This window comes from Panthera tigris, chromosome D4 (genome assembly GCF_018350195.1).
Source record: "Panthera tigris isolate Pti1 chromosome D4, P.tigris_Pti1_mat1.1, whole genome shotgun sequence".
In the NCBI taxonomy this organism is placed as follows: Eukaryota; Metazoa; Chordata; class Mammalia; order Carnivora; family Felidae; genus Panthera; species Panthera tigris.
Window position 1 is genome coordinate 44,637,149 of NC_056672.1, and position 19,983 is coordinate 44,657,131.

General features: G+C 38.8%; 1 protein-coding gene across 2 annotated transcripts in view; it reads right to left on the minus strand.

The window, feature by feature from the left end:
- The window catches only part of MLLT3 (MLLT3 super elongation complex subunit), a 285,903-nt gene that overhangs the window by 131,884 nt on the left and 134,036 nt on the right, over positions 1–19,983 (minus strand). The window lies entirely within an intron of this gene.

The following is a 19,983-nucleotide window of genomic DNA, read 5'->3' on the forward strand; positions in this document are numbered from 1 at the left end:
GGAAATGATCTGTTATGTATTCATATTCTGTAAAAGTCTGGTTTATAAGAAACTATTTACCAACGCATACCTCAATTATTTTTAAATGCAATATTTTCATAAAGAACAATGGACAACGTGTGTAGAGCACCCTGAGTTCTTAATTAGAAGCAAACAAGAGAAACTTTTTATACACACTAAACATGCGAGAAAACCAGCAGCAATACAAATACACAGTGTTCTAATCAGAAGAAAGTCAAACTAGGGGAAGTAGTTCGTTAATTTCTTTATTCAAGTCTCTTATAACCTAAAGCATTAACATCAGTTTCTAACCTACTTCTTAACAAGAAACAGGAGGCAAAACTAAGAAACTTTTTAGCCAGTAGGGATAGTAGTACATTAGACATAAAGCAATTATTGTTAAATTAATAGGACCACCTTTGAGACCTTGTTTCACTCAGCAACACTTCTTCATTAAGAATCCCTGTTCTGGGGAGCCGAGGTAGCTCAGTGGTTGAGAGCCCAACTTCAGCATGAGTTCCAGCCCCGCGTTGGGCTCTGTGCTGACAGCTCGGAGCCTGGAGCCTGGAACCTGGAGCCTGCAACCTGGAGCCTGCTTTGGAGTGTGTGTGTGTGTGTGTGTGTGTGTGTGTGTGTGTGTGTGTGTGTGTGTTTGCCCCTCCCCCACTTGCACTGTCTCTCTCTCTCTCTCTCTCCCTCCCTCCCTCTCTCAAAAACAAATATTGGGGAAAAAAAAAAAAGAATCCCTGTCCCATAATCACTGGCCATGATGTCACCTTCATAAGATCTAAGTGTCCTAAACCCTGAAACTCATTCTTCATCTCCATTGTTTGAGAATCAGATAATTTTAAGATCTAGGTAATAAAAGATCAAGTTTCAGAAGTTATTAAAGGGGATATTCAGCTTCAGAAAGCCATCAATTTTTTTTTAGGTGACGGTAAAATGGGAGGATTAACATTCATTCTTTAAACCATGCAAATTAACTCAGCAGAAATCACTGGAAGCTCTTATTCCTGTCAAAATCCAGCCCAGATGTTAGCTCTTTCAGGATGCCTCCCTTGTTCCACTTCCAAGCCTCTCTTGTTGCACATATCAGGTGGGTGCACTTATCAGACTGGCAGATAACATTCACTCACCTCTCAGACTCCTCTACTGGACTGAGCCCCTTGAGGTCAACAACCTCACTATTACTCGTATCTGTAACTCTGGGCACTAACAGTGAGCCAAGTAAAGGGTGTTCAACGAATGTTTGTTGAATGTTCTGTGTTGCCACAGAAGAGTCTTCTCTTGAAAGCTGAGGGCTCAACATGGAACTGGTTCTAATTCTGATAGTACCAAATTTCAAGAGACTAAGTTAACAAATCGAGCCAGAAGATATTCAGTGTCATTTTGTAACTAACATTGTATCTATCGCCATAAATAGCATGTCTCTGATCTCCTTCCACACTTCCCTGCTCATGTAGTCCAAGGCTCTAATTATGAGACATTTTCAAACTGTTCTCTGTCCAGGGGTGCCTGGGTGGCTCAGTTGGTTAAGTGGCCGACTCTTGCTTTTGGCTCAGTCATGATCTCATGGTTCGTGAGTTCAAGCCCCGTGTCAAGCTCTTCAGTGACAGCAGAGCCTGCTTGGGATTCTCTGTCTCCCTCCGTGTCTCTCTCTCTCTCTCTCTCTCTCTCTCTCTCTCTCTCTCTCCCTCTCCCTCTCCTGCTCATGCTTTCTCTCAAAATTAAATAAATAAACATTTAAAAATATTTAAAAACAAAAGAACCAAAGGAAATGTTCTCTGTCCAAGAAAATGTTCTCTGTCCAAGTAATCACATGTATCATCTACCAACATACAACACTCATGCAGAGGAGAAACAGCCCAAAATGCATGTAAATAATGAGCAATTGGGTTTTTTTCCTAAAACAGCTCCTCAAAAATAGGCACACTACCCATATACACATGTAGTACAACTGACTCTATACAATGACCATCAACTAAGTTGAGCAAAAAATTTACACAAGGAAGAAAAACACATGAAGGGGAAAAAAGGTTTTGGTTAACCTAGAATTAAGTCAAAATCTTACTCACTACCTAAGGTTTTTAATATGCTTCATTTAGGGGAAAAGGGCTTCAAAAGACCTGTGCTTGGTACAGGGAAATAAATGTTTGTTACATGAATAGATTTGTGCTTATATCATAAAGTTCATATACATATACATACTCAATAAATATGTTTAATTCATTATTTAAAAGATCCCATGTTTTTGGCACTGAAAAAGAAAAAGAAAGAAAAGAAGACGCTCTTACAAATCCATCAGATCCTCAATTAAAGCTTTAAAAACTATCACTAGGCAACAGTTTTTTCCCCTAATCCTTAGGAAAACAGCTGATAGATTCCTCTCCAGTCTGTTGGCTTAGACCCTATGATTTATGCCCATGTGAATACTTTTGTTAAGGACATGGCTCAGTTGGCCATTGATAATTATTGGTTTTACTTTATTTACTGTGCTGAGCCCTTCAGGAAGTAAAAAACACACCAAACTCTATATATAGACTGGTCATTACCAATGCTTTGTGCCAAATGTCCCTTCTGGTTTGAGCATTTTGGATTCCTTCCCTCCCTGCTCTAGTTCTGCCATTTCAGAGCCTCCAAGAACAGTGAACCAGGGTGCTGCCTGGCAGGTGTCTCTGCCCTGAACTGTCCTGTGCGAGAATTTAGAAGTTCATGGCTAGCATCTAGCAGTCTGAGCACCTCACCACCACTGAACATGGCCAAGCCTTGACACTTTACACTTGTGACATTTTGAAAAGGACATTTTGAAATCAAGTGTTGAGTCTTGTTTTTGTTTCTATAAGCGTGCGCGCACACACACACACACACACACACACACACACACACACAGGAACACACACAAAAAGATCCCGCCATTGCTTCTATTCAGCCCATTTCAAAACAGGTATTTCTAAACAACAAAAAATATTGCCCCCTTTTGGGTCATTTCCTCATTTCCCTGAAAAGGGATTAAAGGTAACATCAGGCAACTTTTGAGTTCCATTGTTAAGGTTTTTACCTTGTGGTGGTGGTGGTTGTTTATAATTCAAAAATTCAATTCTAAAAACCTAATTGCTTTATATGCAATAAAGAACCGTGGCCACGCAAGAGAACAACTGTCCAATTAACTTCCACTAAGTTTTATGAAACAAGCTAGATACCGTTAGCTAACCGGACAGACATGGAACGCTTGTCCACTTCCTCAGGGTTCACCTCTCAAGGACCAACTCAGACACCATCTCCTCTGAAGAACCTTCTGCCAATACTCCAAAACACAAATGGTCATTTCCCTCTTCTGGCTGCAAACTCTTTTCTCACTGATCCTATTAGCAAATCCTACTTATATATACTCCTACCAAGCTCCATGCTCACCCCTATTTCATTCTATGCTTCCCCAAAGCTACAGCTGTGTCTCCAGACACCTCTCATCTCTGAACCCAGCTCATCATTTCTCAAATGGAGTTGAGTCAATGGACATTAACTTTAGTATGAACTTCAAAGGGATAGATGGAGCACGCTTGGCAGTTGAGAAGAAAGGCTGGACGGCAAAGCCAAGTATGAGCGAGGGCATTAGGAAAGTTAAACAGCAAAATGGAGCAGTCGCTATAAGCAGAAACACAGAAAATGAGGAAGAAAAAACAGATAATATGGATAAAGTTTATACTTGTATAGAGAACCTCATACTGTACACACTCAGAAAGCCCAGCGGGACAAAAAATGGATTACACATATAAAAGAGGGATCATTAATTTTGACATGTTAGAGGAAAGTCCTAGATTTTGAAAAAGAGTTCGAGATTCCAAATTGGCCATGTTGAAAAACCCTTAATGATAAACATAAACATGACTTCCTTTGTGAGTAACTTGCAATCTTTACTTACAGACTGAGAATATTCCTAGCCTCTCTCTCCAGAGGGTAAAAAGGGGGAGGATTTTTTTTTTTAACATATGCACATTTTTAGCTTTCAGAGCAGTTACAGATTACAGTTGTTAGCGAATCCCATCTAGCGGAGGTGAGGTCAATCCATTTCACCTTGGGAGAACAAAACCATGATGTTAAAACAAGACCGCCTTCATAATCATTTCTTCAAGGAAGGTCATAACAAATGAGCCAACAAAATACAAACGTGGCCCCAAACTAGACAACATTATGAATTGTTAGGAAATACTAAATACAAATATTCAAGCTTCACCTTTCACTAAAATCGACGGCACTTCTGCTAATTTGCCCCAAGTTGCCTCACGATGACTCAGTATACAACAGTGCTTTAAAAACTGGCCGAGGGGAAATGTATTTCCAGGCGAATGTGATAGGAAATAGCAAAAGTAGATCTTCAGAGGAAGTTCAACCGAGGACAAACTTAATTCCTTCACTGAGAATTATTCAAATGGCAAGAGCTTCAGATTTCTTTCTCAAGGATGAGAAAGTTAAACCTTGGGCAAAATATTAAAGTTAAACCTTGGGCGCACTATCTTTCGGAACACCATACTTCAGAAGATGCATCCAGAAAAGCGACATGAGCTACATGGAAAAGGATCCTCTAGAAAAGCAACGAAGAAACCTCTCAATATTTGGCAGAAAATAGCTTCATTTCAGTATGTATTACTGCATCAAAAAGCTGGCCATCAGAGACACAGTTTCCCCTTTACAGCTTTTTATTATTTAACCAAATATATAAAGAGCTATTCAAGAATCCCATTTCCTAAAATAATCACCTCGTGACTTCTGCATGTAACAGAAGTAAACAACCCTGGGACAGCCTCTGGCATCAAAGTCTTACCGAGTTTTACCCCACGTTTTACACTTGGCCCAGCTCTCACTAAGCCTGGTGCTGCTTTTTATTGAAAGGGAAAAAAAGAAACTCAACGTCTTTGTTTGTAAAATTATCTGATTTTCTCATTCACAGTTCATTTTTTCTCAGTAATATTAGCCTAATTAATTCCACCTAACGGGCACTATACAATCATAGGATTACACAGATATGGTAGAATTCTTGCTCTCAGGCAGGTGACACTCTAGCCAGAGACACCGTCCTCAGAGTACAGATGCCGTGCTGGAGACAAGACAGAGTAATGACCACAATGGACATGACCTCTGCACATATTAAACTTATATCCACTGACAGGAGGCAGGTTGTTGGGCAAGGAGGAAAGAGAACACGCATGCAAGAAAATACTGAGAAAGTGTTGAGTAACAAGCCCTGTGGTGGAAATCAAGCAGGCTGATGTGAGGGAGAAGGAAAGCTCCTCTTTATTTCAGATTAGTATCCCCTCTCTGACGAGGTGACCTTTAGGTTGCCACCTGAAAGAAGAAAAGGAGCATGTGTTGGATAGGCAGGAAAAACCCGCTATTTATGTTGCTTACCGAGGAAGATGTGAACACAGCTTAAGGAAAGCCTGTCCTTACATTAGTCCCTACGGTTCCTCAGCCCCTTCCCTGGATTTTCTCTCGGAGGAGAAGACACTTCCTCCTTCCTGAACTCCTGAAGGCCTACTTGGACTTCTCTTCTATCCTGAATTCACCATTTAACACCCTCATAGGTTTGGCTATTACGATTTCACAACCTCATTTCTCAAATCTTAAAATTTTCCCAATGCTGCCAACTCCCAAGAAAACAACACGTCTGCTTGTAAAATCTCCATTGTGATTCTTCATTTGGAAGGTTTCATAGGTTCCCCATTTCAAAGGTTCCCCATTCTTGGGATAAATGATCTACATATTTTCTTAAGTCTGTTCCTTGAAACCTCAGAGTTCTTAAACACAGTACAGAAGGAACTGTCTGGACTAAGGAACACCAACCATAAAAAGTAGTGGATTGTAAATGCAATTTGAGGGGGGAATAAAAAAATCACAAATGAAAAGCTGTCTACTCAAGGAGAGGAAAACAGCTCTACAAGGGAAAAAATTACATGAGTCAGGAAAGAAGGGAAGAAAGAAGGGTGACATGATTCAAAATATTGTAACACATCAGTGACAAGTTTCTCAGACACATATATACTCATTTTGAAGGCATATTTTTCAACTGAAATCATAATTTTCTTTTAATAAGTACACAGTGTACAAGGGCCACTTTTAAATGTGTTGCCCCCATCTTTTCCTGTACAGCATACAATTCCATTTTCAATACTTGCTAAATCAATACTTGGCTAGTTAATTTTTGCTTTTTCTCCCTTCAGTAGTAAAAACAAATGCTTCCAGGGAAGGAATCAAAACTGTCGTAACTTCAGAGGAAGACTTAAGGGCAAGATTTCTGTTCAGCATCTTGTGGATTCTACTTTGTTTTCCTGTGAAGCATTCGGCACAGAGCTAGCCTATCCTAAGTATCTTGACTGATTTAAGCTCCATTAGATATTACAAATGAAGACAGAACATGGGTGAAGCTCATATGATGGCAACTGTTTACACACTGTGCATCCAGGAATGCGGTTCCTGTTTAGCCTGACAATCTTCCAATCTTTTCAAATAAACCAGGGAAAATCTTGCATCGCTACCCTTCTAAAGCAAGGGTTTTCGAATGTAGGTTCCAGGAACCCTACAGCCCTGTAGTATATATTGCTTTTACCAAAGCAATGAGGTGTTTGCCCCAACAGTGAAAATCTAAATAGCCTAAGGATCGATACTGAGTTTTAGGTACAGTAGTAGGGTCCCTTTAGATTCTGTGAGAAAAAAAAAAAAAAAAAGTAACTCACTGCTAAAATAAAATCTGATACTACCGTTCAAAAGTACATTATAAAAGTTAACCTGTATCATTAAAGTAGATCTGCATTTACAGAGGGGTGCCTGGGTGGCTTAGTCGGCTGAGCGTCCGACTCTTGATTTCGGCTCAGATCATGATCTCATAGTTTGTGACTTCAAGCCTCGCATTGGGCTCTGTGCTGACAGCGCAGAGTCTGCTTGGTATTGTCTGTCTCCCTCTCTCTGCTCCTCCCTGCTCGTACGTACACACACACACACACACACACACACACACACACACTCTCTCTCTCTCTCTCTCTCCCCCCAAAATAAACAAACATTAAAAAAAACAACAACACTATAATAAAAGATGCTGCTAGCAGCCTTATCATTCAGGAAATTACAGGGATTAAAAAAAAATCTACTTTTACAGAGTATGATTTTTTCTGCTTGCTCCTATTAAACATAGTAGTGACCTACTATTTTCTGTCTACCCTGATTATACAAGTGAGCTACATTGATTTCTCAGCTTGATTTGTAGCTCTAACATGTCTCTGGGCTAAACAGAAAGAAACAGTAACAGGAGAAAAATGGTTTCTGCTCGTCCTTACAGGTCAAGTTTTACAAAATACCTTCTGATTAACAAATGCAATGCTAATTGCATGGTACCTCTCATGGTCTCCGAAATCCAGGAATTACTTAGTAGGAGGAAACAGTACAAATATAAATGAAAGAGAAATCACAACTAACACAAAAGCGGTTCATGGCCAGTATGACAGATAAGGACTCACAAACTGAAAAGCTTAGGAGACAAACCAGGGAGAAGCAGAGACAGTCAGTCATTGGTTTAATCTTGGCTTATTTTTTTAATATGTTTTTTAAATTTTTAAAGTTTATTTATTTTATTTATTTGTTTTGAGACAGAGAGAGAAAGAGAGAGAGAGCACCCACAAGCCGGGGTGGGGCAGAGAGAGGGGGAGAGAGAATCCCTTGACATGGGGCTCAAAGTCATGAACTATGAGACCACGACCTGAGCTAAAATCAAGAGTCAGACACTTAACCGACTGAGCTACCCAGGTGCCCCAATCTTGGTCTGTTTTAAGAAAGAAGGTATGGTAGTGCCCCATAAGAGGAAGAAAAGAAAACTGTAATGAGTAGGAATGACTCTAGAAAAAGCTTATGGGAGAAGATTTTCATCAGTTTAAGCTGGAGTGCATGAGAAACACTCCACTAGATGGGTAACTGAATTAGGTATTTCTTCCCAGTTCCTTTCCATCTTGAGATACCAAATAAACACATTTCCTAAGAGGAAAGTAAAAACATTGGATATTGGCAAAGAACATGGGAGTCAATGACTAGCAGCTTTAATCTCATTTGGGAATAACAGGGAGTCACTTACATTTGAGAAGAGAAATGAAGGTATCCAAATAATGCACAAGGCACACTGACCCTTGTTCCAAGTAAACCAAGGAGAATGGGAAGTGCAGAAGAATGAGACGAAGTACCAAGAAAGAGGGGGGAAAAGAAGGCGCAAGGTTAAAATTGCCACCGGACTCCAAACGTTAAGCATGAAAATTCTCAAGTACATGGCTGAAGCTTATTGTAGGAGTCATAAAAGTGTTTACTAATTTAAATCTAGGACCTCTTGGAAACTTTACCAAGAGGCAGCATTTTGTGGCAGAGGAAATTACGTGTAATGTGGAGGCAGAGCTTAGTGGTCAAGAGCAGAGCTTTTAAGAACCCCTTGGTTCAGACTGCACCTTGGACAGTCACACAATACATTCTGTTCTCTCAGTTATAAAAATGGAGCTAATGCTATTACCTACATCATACAGCCCCTTAAGCTTTAAGAGATCATCCATGCTGAAGGCAAAAATGAGATAATCCCTATAAAGCTTTAGACACTTTCTGGAAACTAGAAATCATCCAGTTATCTAGCAGCAATCAAATATAAACTATAAGCAATTACAGAACTTATTTTGGACTTTCACAAAAATCCACCCCCCCCACACATACTCACAAAATAACTTAAATATACATATTTACAATCAGTTTAATTAAACGTTCTTAGATCTGGTTTTATTTTTGGCCTTACAGATTCTTGACAGGGATAAATGAAAAAATATTCTTTTGGAATTCTTTCAACTCAATCCACCGCTAAAACTACTAGCAGTCGGTCCACACTGTCCGCCCACTTTCAAACTCATAAAGCTCTAGTTAAGCACAGATTGTGAAAAGGCAGTAAGTAAAGCTTCCAAGGTTACATATTACGGAACAGCAACACAGAAATACTGCAATAAAACAAACAAGGAGAAAATACAAATGTAATCTGAATTTGAGTCCTGTGGTTGTAGTAAAAGAAAAATCAGCAAGGAATCGGGAGACATGATTCTGGCTCCATTTCTACCACAAACTCACCATAGGACCTTTGGAGAATCCCTTTAACCGCTCACTCCAGACCTCCTCGGTCACGTAAGTAACTATCACACTTCAGAGGTGGCCTCTATATCTAATATTCTATTATTCCAATGACAAATCATATGTACTACTTCTATACGAACCTGAAAGCAAATCCATTTTCCTTTTAAGTATCATTGTTTAAACATAAAACATCTATGGGTTAAACACCTCATCTGCTATAACACAACCGGGAAATTAGGACAAAACATACAGGGCGCCTGGGTGGCTCAGTCGGTTGAGCGTCCGACTTCGGCTCAGGTCATGATCTCACGGTTTGTGAGTTCGGGCCCCGCGTCGGGCTCTGTGCTGACAGCTCGGAATCTGCAGCCTGCTTTGAATTCTGTGTCTTGCTCTCTCTCTGCCCCTCCCCTGCTCATACTCTGCCTCTCTCTGTCTCTCAAAAATAAATAAATGCTAAAAAAAAAAAGGGGGGGGTTTTTTAATAAAAAAAAAAGACAAAACAAAAGAACAATAAAAAAAAAGATCTGGAATCACATAGACTTTTAAAAATTGTTTCTTGGTAAAAACTTTTAATTAAAGGAGAATTTTATTTTTATTAGACCAATAAATAAGTGAATATTTAATTTCTTTCACAGAGGCTGCCTCATACCAAAGAATAATAATAATTCTATAGATTAGATTTTCATCTTCTTGCTTCCACTCCAATTTTGAAGTTAGATTAAACCCACTGAGTAAGACCCTGTTTTACATGTATAAATCAAACCAGAAATGTGATTCCTCAAGAAATTGGTATAATGTAGTTACGATAGCATATCAACTCAAGTATTAAGGAATGAAACATCAGGACATACTGGCAGCATCGATGAGAAACACCATGCTCTTAAAAAGCTACAGTAAAAAATTAAATCAACTGTTTGCACATTAGGAATAGCACATTATGTAAAAAGCCCTTGTTATGATTTTGCTATATATTGCACTTGTAACACTCTTGTTCTTAATCACAGCAAAACCTATTACATTGCTTTTTAAATGGAATGTACCCTGCCACAATGCACTCAATCTTTTTTTTTTCTTTTCAGACAGAGACAGAGCGTGAGCAGGGGAGGGGCAGAGAGAGAGCAAGACACAGAATCCGAAGCAGGCTCCAGGCTCTGAGCTGTCAGCACAGAGCCCGACGCGGGGCTCAAACTCACAAACCGTGAGATCATGACCTGAGCCGAAGTCAGACGCTCAACCAACTGAGCCACCCAGGCGCCCCGACAATGCACTCAATCTTAATAGTATTCCAGAACAGCATGCCCATATGAAAGATAGATGGATGAATAGGTTTATGCCCTGTTCAAGGAGATGAAACAGCTCAATAGAAAGATTAAATAAGGCTCCTGCCAGTGGTTGAATCTTAAAGTCAAAGGGAAAAACACAACTCAAACCAAATGTTACAGGCAAAGGTCAAACAAGAGAATAATTAACACCCTAACTTGAAGAGCTGGCTAATGTTCACTCGTTCAGTGTAAATCAGAAGAAAAATCCCTCCTCTGATAGTGTGATCATAGTAACTTTCACTAAGTCAGTTCCAAAAGATCAATTATAAAATTGAATGAAGGTGAGTTAAGTCCCAAGACAACATTCATAGGGAACCACTCCGATTATGAAACTAATGAAGCTCGCATGGAAAATTACACATTAAAATCATTAATATCACACTTTTGAAATTAATCCTAGATTTCTTAAATATTAAATATTAAGAGAAATGTGAATTTTGCTAAGAGATTTTCCATTAATTTTTTTGTGGACTTCTATTATAGCTTAATTCGTTCATATAAAAAGAAGAACGAAGTTTACAAAGAGTAAACCAGCAATTTATTTTTCCAGAGTACTTTTTTGTTTACTGGCTTGAATGTCCAGCCACCAGTCCTAACCCATTCCAACCAGGGATTTAATTAAATGGATGAATGTATTTTTCTCCATGTAAATGTACCACCTACAGAATGGAAATACTAACTCAGCTATAAGAAGATTTGGGAAATGTAAAATAGTGCTAAAACAATAGGAAAAAGAAAAGTTGCTTATCATGCTTGTAAATATTTTGGAAGCATTGTAATCCCATCTGGAGAAAAGCCTGGTTTATTTAAATTTATCATGGGACAACAGGTACATCTGTGTTTCATAAAAGTCGTTCTCCTCATGTGCTGTCATATCAGATGTTGAAACCCCACTATCTAATTTGGTTTCTCTTACAAATGGTCAAATTTTTTGAACAATAATGCCTAATTCGGATAGCACCTAAACTAAGAACTAAGTAAATCATGTGAATTAATACACATATGCCCATATCATGCCCATGCAGTAAACACAGTCAACCAGAAAGACTACCAAGAAATCAAGTTTTTTCTACTCTATTAATTCCTTTTCCGTGTTGTTCTATTTTCATGAAGAAATGCTGAGAGATAAACTCTAAGTCTGTCTGACCATAATTTGGGGTCAGGAAGGGTAGACACTAAACAACAGAACTTGAGATATCACAGGAAGACGTTTTTAATATTTTATAACAATGATTTATTTATAAATAAATGCAATTGCCCTCATGCATACTCCCACCCCTCCAAATAAACACGTGTCATACACTGCAAATAAATCCCTTTCTTTCCTTCTGATGACAAAGAGCAGTAAGATACTTAAAGACAGCAAATTTCAAATAATTTCTTCCTCAGAGATAATAATAAAGGTATGATTTATTTAACACCTTTCACCAAGTCCCTGAAAGATCACTGATGTCACATAAATCCATAACATAAGGAAATAAGTAGCCTAAGAACCCTGCCAGCCACCCCTTTTTTTACAAATGGAATATGACAACTTAAGCAATTTACCCAGAGGTCAGGGAGCTAATTCCTGGCATTCAATCAATAGATATTTATTAATGGCTTCTATGCCCAGCACTCTCTGCTGGATGCTTGGACGAAAAGCTGTTTTCTTCTTTGTGTTGATTTGTGTCTTCCCGTTTTTCCACAAAAAAGAAAAACTCTTACTATAATAAAAAAAAAAATGATGCTGAATGAAGTTAAGAGAAATTCAGAGAAGAGCAAGCTTCCTAGAATTTGAAATATTTAAGTCAAGGAGAACTGAGATCAAGGTTTCCCTTGTGTATACTATACACCTTTTCCTCTGGGGGGAAAAAAAAAACCCACAATACATTAATAGTTGACTTTTGTAGAAAACCCAGGTTTAGAGCTAGCAAATCTGTGTTCTCTGCCTGGCTCTGACATTTCCTAGCTAGAGTAACTAACTTTAGGCATGTTATACAACAACTTCTTTCTACCCTAGATTCTTCTATCCCTAAAATAACAAAAAGCATCACTGTGCATATCCAGTGTAGTATTTTAGGTATGTGATGAGAAAATCATTTTGTAAAAGCTAAATTCCTACCAAACATTAGTCTTAACTCATGACTATTTTGCCAACAGTTACGCACACTTCCACTAAAAGGAGTCAAAGAAAAATGCCATTTAGCCAAGATTTCTGACTAACCAAGAGGTAGGTGTTAGACATATTAAAAACATAGTCCCTGCCCTCAAGAACACCTCTCACCATTTTATGGGTATAGGAATCTTGCGGGATATGGATATTATGCATGATCACCAATAACACACACACACACACACACACACACACACAGACCTCAAAAAAAAGATCAATAACACGACTCTGCTAAATTATTAAGATAAAATTAATGATCTAAAATTTGGGAAGTTTCTTAATTCTTTGACAAATATGGTTTACTCAGACTTCACATTTTAATTTAACATTTCTGTCCTCACTCTATGCCTTTAATCCCAGCTTAATTTAGATAATGTGTTATGGCTACCAAAACGTATGCTTCTAGAGATTTGTTTTGATATTAAAAACCCCAATATTATTTAACTCTATTAGAATTTTCATTTGCCTTAAATTTATCCAGGTAACAAAAACTATATTAATAAACTAGTAAGCAAATTTTTCAAGTCACTAAGGGATTTTTTTGGGGAAGGTTAATCTGTGATTCCCAGCATCACTACCTAATTACTTCCAATAAGTGTGTTGCCAGCCATTCATTTACTCCTTCCATGAGCATTGCACTCATTACACACCAGGACTAAAAGTGCAACCATGACTAAAATAAGGACTCATCCTCAAAAAAAAAAAAACAAAAAAAAAACTGTAAAGTATTTTAGGGCCCAATTAAAAATTTCAACTTAAGCCCCCTTCCCCACCTATCCCCAGGTAGTAACATTAAATGAATACAAGTGCCCCATCTAGCCGCAGTAGTTGAATATTCTGGACAGAACAAACATCTATGGTTTTTCACTAACCATATAGAAAGCACATGTATGTTTTCTGTTAAAAGAAAAAAAGTTTTCAGAAGCTATAAAAAAATACTAAGTAAACCAATTTAGAAATATATTGGGTTCTAAACCATATCATTTCCTTAATATTAGTTCAGCCATTTAATTACAATTCGATCTTCTCCTAGTCCATTAAAAGTCAGTCCCCCTCACTGACAAGCTTCAACTGCAATTCTTTCCATTTTCTGTGGTGTTACTCACACACACACACACACACACACACACACACACACACACACACAAATTCTTAGCTAAGACTCCATTAGTTTAATTACACTAGAGCAGTAGTCTCTGGATTGGCAATGAGCATCAGCTGGGAAACTTAGAAGTGCCAGTTCTCAGTCTCTACCCCAGACCTCTTGAATCAGAACCTCTGGGGTAGGTAGGTAGGCCACAGCGATCTGATACCCCAAACCTTTCAGGCAATTCTGATGCCTGCCCAGCTGTGAGAACTACTGCCCCAGAGATTAACTCACACACTCACCCGAGTCCAAGCAGAATGGCTTGCTTTGTATGAATAATTTTTCATTGCTTCAGTTACATGGCTATTATTCCCTCCGCCAACCGGGTAAGTTACTTCCTTCATCCCATAAACTACACCATTTTATAAAACAGCATTATTTTTGAAAGGACTGAAGGATTGTGTACAATGAACCCCCCAAATTTTCTAACACTATTTTAAATTTTTTTTTCAACGTTTTTTATTTTATTTTTGGGACAGAGAGAGACAGAGCATGAACGGGGGAGAGGCAGAGAGAGAGAGAGACACAGAATCAGAAGCAGGCTCCAGGTTCTGAGCCATCAGCCCAGAGCCCGATGCGGGGCTCGAACTCACGGACCGCGAGATCGTGACCTGAGCTGAAGTCGGACACTTAACCGACTGCGCCACCCAGGCGCCCCTCTAACACTATTTTAATAATACAAGGATTGGTATACCATTCAGTTTCACCAACTGTATTTGAAAGAAAAATAACACAGAGCAACAAAACAAAATGCTCAAGAGTAAGCTTATGATTCTTTTTTTTTTTTTTTAATGTTTATCTTTGAAAGAGAGCGCGAGCAGGGGAGGAGCAGAGAGAGTGGGGGACAGAGGATCCGAAGTGGGCTCTGCCTGACAGCAGCAAGCCCGATGTGGGGTTGCATGAATCACAAGGTCATGACCTGAGCTGAAGTTGGACGCTCAAATGACAAACCACACAGACGCCCCGTGAGTAAGCTTATGAGTCTTAATGTGATAATAACACAAAAGGTATGTCTGTTTACTGCTCGAGCAGTCCCTGCCAGGATAACATGGATGTGGTCATCGAAGGAACTTTCTAAACATCAGAGGCTGACCAACAGTTGCTTTTCATTGGTTGGCAAGAAGTAGGACTGGGTCTAAAATTCAAGCCTAATCCACCAGATAATACGAAACTTTTCCCATAAGAAAATTCAAGAACAGAATAACCCCGTAATATCACTGCTATGAAAACCATAATCCTAAAAAAAGAAAAAAGAAAAAGACAACAACAAAAAAACCCAATTGTGCTAATAAACTCAAAGAGCAAAGTAGCTGTTTAACAGTAATGGACTCAAAGCCTGGCCATGTACAACAATGAAGCATAATCCATAAATAATTATTGTGCAACCTGCAATTATTACCGTACTTTCTAGTCGTTGCATAAGTAGAATTTATTGTACCACCCTCTTGATGTCTGTTCCTAGAAGGCTAGAGATGATGCCCAACAGAAGTGTCAAATGCCTAGAGACATGGAATAAAGTCGATTCCTTTAACTGATGATAAAATAACCAGCCCCTTGACACACAGGGACTCTGACCTTTCTGCAGCTGCTTCTGATTTGCAAGTGTTGGCTGGGAGTATCTTTTTCTGTCTCTTGGCTCCTAAACTTGCAATATATCATTTCTGAGGACCTTGACATTATTTCTATAACTCTTTAATTATTGGACTGATTTGAAACAAAAGATTCTTTGGTAACTTCAACTCAAGACCACACAGAAACTTTTATAACAACCTACTTAAATAAATGCGTTGAGTAAACTGGGGGAGGGGGTTTGGAGGAGTGGTAAGGAGCTTGCATCTGTTATAATGTAAATGGGTAGCTAAATTTAGAAGACTAGAACACCTCAACAATTAGGTTCGGGTAGATATTAATGTCGGAACGCAGCTGTGAGTACTTTCATTTTCAATGACTAGCTGACCCACGAGTAATATTTATCACACTAAGCCAATTATTTTTCAAGTCATTGCTTATAAATGGACCTCGCCGATCTTGTCAGTCTGCTCATATACATGAATCTCCTCACCCATATGCTGTAAGTCCACCCTCACAGCTTTTGCCTTCATTCAGCAAAGAACTTGAGCAGCACGTCTTAGCTTCCATGCTATCCTGATTTGAAATCATTCTACGTACAGTTTCCTCTCTGATCTAGTTGTTTGCTAAAGAAGATAGCGCCCTACAAGCACTTTGACCAAAAAAGAGAAAAAAGCAGACCAAATAAGTGTCCTAGAACTTTAATATATCGAGAGCCATTTTTCTCCCCACAGCTTGTAAATTGATTTTGAAAGGCAACAACTATTTTCAACTATGAAAATAAACATACTCATTTACAAGAAAACGTTCTAAACATTTCTACTCTAAATCCATCCAGAGTTGTTGAATATTTTTAAATGGCTGATAGGTGCAAAGAATAGTGTTGCAGTCAATGGAGGACTTTATTGTCATAAGTCAATATCTAATCTTGTGGCTGACCTAGAATAACTTGATTCTATGAATTCACCAAAGGACTATAAGCCTATTATAATGGCCACTCATCAAGCCAAAAGCTTTGAGGCTACTTGACATTATGAAGCAATGGCAAGAGAAAAGGAACAAAAAGAATGAAAAACCCATTGCCTTAAGAGTTGATTCACGCATTTTAAAGGTCGGTATGATTTATACAACTTAAAGGCTCAAGGTGAAGTTATTTGTGCTGATGGGAAAGCAGTCTAGAAAGCAGAAATTCAAACACAGCAGAAATGCCAACCACTTGATTGGTAATGGCTATGCTTTCTACAGTAAGTTTTTATAATGTGAAAGAGGGCAACCAAACAGATATCTCTCAATAATCTACCTTTAAAAAAAGGCACATCACATAGAACTATGTCTTTACAAATTTTTACAAAGATTCACATCAAATCTCCCTTCCTAGAAGCCATCCTGCATTTTATTAGCTTGATGGTATAATTTCAAATTCTGAACTGCTGCATTAAAATTAATGCACAAATCACCTTTGGTTAAGAAACATGCAAGAATGTGTTAATGTACATTAAACAGTTTCATGCAACTTGCTACTATTAGGCTGCTGTATTAAAATGAGTCATGCATATTAAAGACAATCCAACAGGATCAGAAATATATCATTTACAACTGATTAAACACGTTGCTTGGCTCATTTGTTTTACACACACACACACACACACACACACACACACACACACACACTGGTCCAAGGTCGTTGGGTCAGGAATGGAAGCCCTCATTTTCACATTAGTTTTATGGAAAAAAAAATCACACTTGACTTGCATTACTTTGACTTACATTACCTACCTTTTCCAGGAACTGGGCATGCCCTAAATATGAGGGCTATCGATCCACCAAAGTTAAGTCCCCCTCCAAAAATGCAGATATTTTATTTTGATGGGTTTATTTAATGGGTTGAAGGTAACATACCTCTAAAGTCAGGGTGTTATTTCAGTTAGCAGCAAAACTATCCTATTGGAGCAAACCACCCATTTTACTAATGCACATTTTCCTAACTATCAAGTAAAAGAATGCTACCTAAAAATTTTCTCTGTATTCCAAAAACTGTTAGGAAATCACTATCCCAACGTTAATGCTTCTATTTGGGGAAGACATTTCTGGATAAAATGCCTTACGGTAAATAAGGCTAACAAAGCAGAAGGGAAAACTAGTTACACTCATTTGGTTTTGTGCCATCTTCTCTACAAGTACTAAAAAGGTAAGTCAGTGGGTTTGTTTTCTACACAAGCTAGGGAGACCCAAATCAGAGACAAATTTTTAAGTGGAGTCCCCAAGATGGCAACTTGACTTTGATGAATGTATCTCACAGTCAAACATGTCATGTAGCCATGGTTCTTCACACACCTTAGCACACCTGACTCACACATTCCTTCTTTATTATATTATGCAAATACAAGTTATAGCAGCAGTCACTTGTAAAAGAGAAACAAAAAAAACAAAGAATTGACATCTTTAAAACAAAAAAATAATGGCCCCTTAATTCAAAAGTCATGGAGGAATGGATGTTAGAATAAATGATGATATAGAACTATAAACCAAAAATTCAACAAAAGTTAACAAGATTATATGGGAAGCTCTATTAATATCATACCTGATTGGAATTCCTTAGAAATGCCAATGAAACTCCAACTTGGAAGTATTTAAAATGAAAAACATTTTACATTCTACGACAGTATTTTATCATGAAGCCCTTCTGTATCTGCCTAAAATTAAGTGCTTTCTTGGGGCACCTGCGTGGCTCAGTCAGTTGAGCATCCAACTCTTGGTTTCAGCTCAGGTCACGATCTCATGATTAGTGAGTTTGAGCCCTACGTCGGGCTCTGCCCTGTCACCTGCAGAGCCTACTTGGGATGCTGTATCTCCCTCTCTCTCTGCCCCTTCCCCTGCTCACTCTGTCTCTCAAAATAAATAAATTAATGTTTTTCAAAAATTAAGTTAGTGCCGTCTTCATCCTAAAGACTGACATTTCATTAATTTCTCAGCATTGAACACAAATTGTTCATTATGCATAGGGTAAAAATTTTATTACCTAAAATACCACGGTTTAAATTCTATCAATTACTATGGAGTATGTTGAGGAATCTATCCTTTAAAACAAAATAGTCCTTACTATCTGTGAATAAAGGCCAGGCTTCACAACCTATGGTCTTTTGTTTTTTCCATCAAGCTACAAACGTGCTATAAATAGTGTGACAGACAGTTTCACCTTTAATTGAACCAACTCTGACTACGACAGGGATGTGGACTTTTGTCTCCTCCCTTCCCTGGGGCCCAGTGGGATAAATGCCGGAGGGATTCCACGCAAGCTTTAGATGTCTTGGACTTAGACCCTATTTGTTTTGGAACCATGGGTTCCCTTCTTATTAAATTCTTCTATCTGCCAGGAGAAAACTGGAACAAAAATGAAAAAGTCTAATGCGCTGACTTCAAGGTCTCTTCCATCAGTCATGATAGGAAATTTCAAGGCTTTTTTTTTTTTTTCCTTTTTAAGGCAATGAACTCGACAATGTCCTTACACTTTGTTGTTGATGTTTTTAAGTAGTACTTTGGTGAGAATGTGAAACAGAGTTTCTAGTTTACAGTGACAGTGGGCTATAAACCCTGATATAGTCTCACATCCCCAGTTAAAAATCTTTGAAAGTAGATCCCCAAAACTGAGACAAACTCTACTACCCCAAACTGAGGCCGACTACCAACCTATCTGAGCATAATGTTCTGCTGACTGGAAGGGTGCTAACATAGGACAGGAAAAAACTCAGAAACTCAAAAAACTCCTCTCCTACCTGCTCTGGGGGCCCAGGCCCAGGCCCAGGCCCATGCAGAGGCACATAATTTCTCCCCAGGACTCAGTTCCTTCTATAATATGAGGGGTGGAGCTGGTATCTTTCCACCTCCACAGTCCTCTTCTAATGACCCCCTCAGAGGAACTAATCTGAATGGTGTGAGTTGTATTTGCAAGCTCACTTTTAGCCTAAAATGAGATGAGCAATCACAGGGATACAAAAGCTACAAAGAAAATCCCAAAGAGAAAGGAATATGTTCTATGACTGTATGTTTCATAGATTACTAACCAGTAAAACATTTTAAAGCATTTAGGGTTCTTTTTTTTTTTTTTTAAGATTTTTATTAATTAAAAAAAATTTTTTTTTAACATTATTTTTGAGAGACAGAGAGAGAGACAGTGTGAGCAGGGGAGGGGCAGAGAAAGAGGGACACAGAATCTGAAGCAGGCTCCAGGCTCTGAGCTGTCAGCACAGAGCCTGACATGGGGCTCGAACTCACGAACCATGAGATCATGCCCTGAGCCAAAGCCAGACGTTTAACCGACTGAGCCACCCAGGCACCCCATAAGATTTTTATTAATTTAAAGTAATCTCTACACCCAACATGGGGCTCGAACTCACAACCCCAAGATCAAGAGTCACATGCTCTACGGAATGAGCCAGACAGGCACCCCGATTGAGGGTTTGTTTTTTTTTTAACTGGGTCACAGAGGAAGTGCTGTTTCAGCCTTTGCCAACTTCATCCCCTGTTTACAACTGCACAAGTAGGAAGTACAATCATCCTGTGGGCTGGATTCAAATACAAGATACCCTCAGCCCTGCCCTAGAGCTGAGCGAGTGTGGCTGTGGTTCCAGCACGACAAGGGATGAAAAGGAGCCTGG